Consider the following 1,833-nt stretch of genomic DNA (forward strand, 5'->3'; position numbering starts at 1 on the left):
CTATGATTTAATTTTATGTATTGTGGAAATAATTTCTGGGACCTTGCCAAAAAAATATTTCTGCTCTACTAAATAAAGCTTATAGTAGATAGAGGTTATAGAAATTATAAATCATGTATATACTAAATAGAGGTTATAAAGATTATAGAACATGTATATACAAAATAGAAGTTATAATGATTATAAACCATGTATAGAGGAAATAATAAAAAGACAACATCATTGATAATTTTTCATAAAATCATAGGGTTTGAGTACAGAAAATGAGATGTGGTCGAATAATTTTTTTTCTCAGAAAATAATAGGCATTCTAAATTGATATCGGCCGCTCTTTCTGCTCTACCTACACTAGTATGCGCAGATTTAATAAAGAGAAAAGAGAGATATTATTATTAAAGTGATCTCTATATCATTCCCTATAAACTAATTGCTTCTTTCCCCTCCTTCTCGCTAGTTTTTCCCTTGCTTCCATATTAGGATGTGGGCAACCGGTGTTGGAGTCGAGGCCCCTCTTTACCACCGATCCTTACGAGTCCATAGCGGATTTGAATACAGCTGTGTCCTTCTCTAAATGGAGTGGAGTTACCCACAGCAACCGTCATCCAATGGACAAAATTATTGCCCTAAAACTCAGAGCTACGGATCTGCACGATCCGGTTTGATGTCCTCCTCCAACACTTTGTCATTTCTCCTCTCACTTGATAATCAAGGAAACAAATTCCTCGTCAGCTATAGACTACCTCTCCTCTGTCCCATATCTACATCCGCATCAACAAAGAACAGAGAATCCGAAGGTCTAATCCCCACGGTACTGCAAGTGGACAAGATCCACATTAACATCAACAAAAAGCAGCAAACCCTAAAATCTCAAACTTCCAGAAATGAAAACAAGAATACAAGAAGACCCCAAACCTAAGCTCGACGTGGTAGAGATCACTTTTCGCTCCGTTCCCCTGGATCGCCACCACACATCACATGAGAATCCGTCTAATATTGGGAAAAATCAAGCAAGCGGAGGAACGAAAAATTGCCAAGAGGACGAGAAAGCGGGACCGTGAAGATCCATAGATCTGAGTTTGACGGCAAATAATCTCTCCCTTGGATAACCGCTGCGGTAGGTTACGCCACTCCAGTTGCACAAGGACGCGGCCTCGCTCTAATCTGCTTGGACTCTCAAAAATCACCGGTGATGAGGGAACTGGAATCCAACAGCGGCCACTCAAGATCTTGATATGGGTAAGCGAGGGAAGAAGAATAGAGAAAAAAGGGAAAGAAGAGAAACAGCATATAGCGAGAGACTGATTTAGATGAAGACAGACAAATTTATATAAATAGTACAGCCTGAGATATAGAAAAATGGAGAACAAAAGTGGATGATTGCACCTCGTGGGGTCAGTCTAGTTGAAAGCATAAAAGCATGGATATCAACGGTACGGAGAAAAGCATAAACGCTTGGAAATCAATATAAACATGGTGACGTACTCCAAGAGCAGACATGTCCCTCGTGGATTCCCTGTTAGTCCAAACAGGGTACAAGCACCGACTCTGAACGTAGTGAAAACGGGAAGAAGGTATGATAATTTTATGGCAGTGAATGAATAAAAAATGTTTCGCAAGTGGGAGGCGTTTAATTTAAGCAGTTGTCTATAACGGCGTTTAATTTAAGCAGTTGTCTATAACTCGATTTTTTGAAAGTTTTTCCTGCGGGTTTTTCTGGTCGAAATCCGGCAGGAATTTATTGGAATCGCAGGTTTGATAGGTAGTTTCTACACAATGAAAGCGTCCCAGAGGTTTTTCAGGGTGCTGAATCCAAATATGCAGTTAAAAAACCAT

At 39.8% G+C, this 1,833-nt stretch overlaps 1 long non-coding RNA gene across 1 annotated transcript; it reads right to left on the reverse strand.

The window, feature by feature from the left end:
* Positions 1-203: 203 nt before the first annotated feature.
* LOC149139236 (uncharacterized) lies at positions 204-1,534 on the reverse strand. Its single transcript, XR_016264478.1, has 2 exons — positions 913-1,534; positions 204-811 (listed from the first exon to the last, which is right to left on the reverse strand). It is a non-coding gene; the product is annotated as an uncharacterized LOC149139236 (long non-coding RNA).
* Positions 1,535-1,833: the final 299 nt, after the last annotated feature.

This window comes from Pinus tabuliformis, chromosome X (genome assembly GCF_031772625.1).
Source record: "Pinus tabuliformis cultivar Carrire ecotype Pingquan chromosome X, CPIR1, whole genome shotgun sequence".
Taxonomy (NCBI): domain Eukaryota; kingdom Viridiplantae; phylum Streptophyta; class Pinopsida; order Pinales; family Pinaceae; genus Pinus; species Pinus tabuliformis.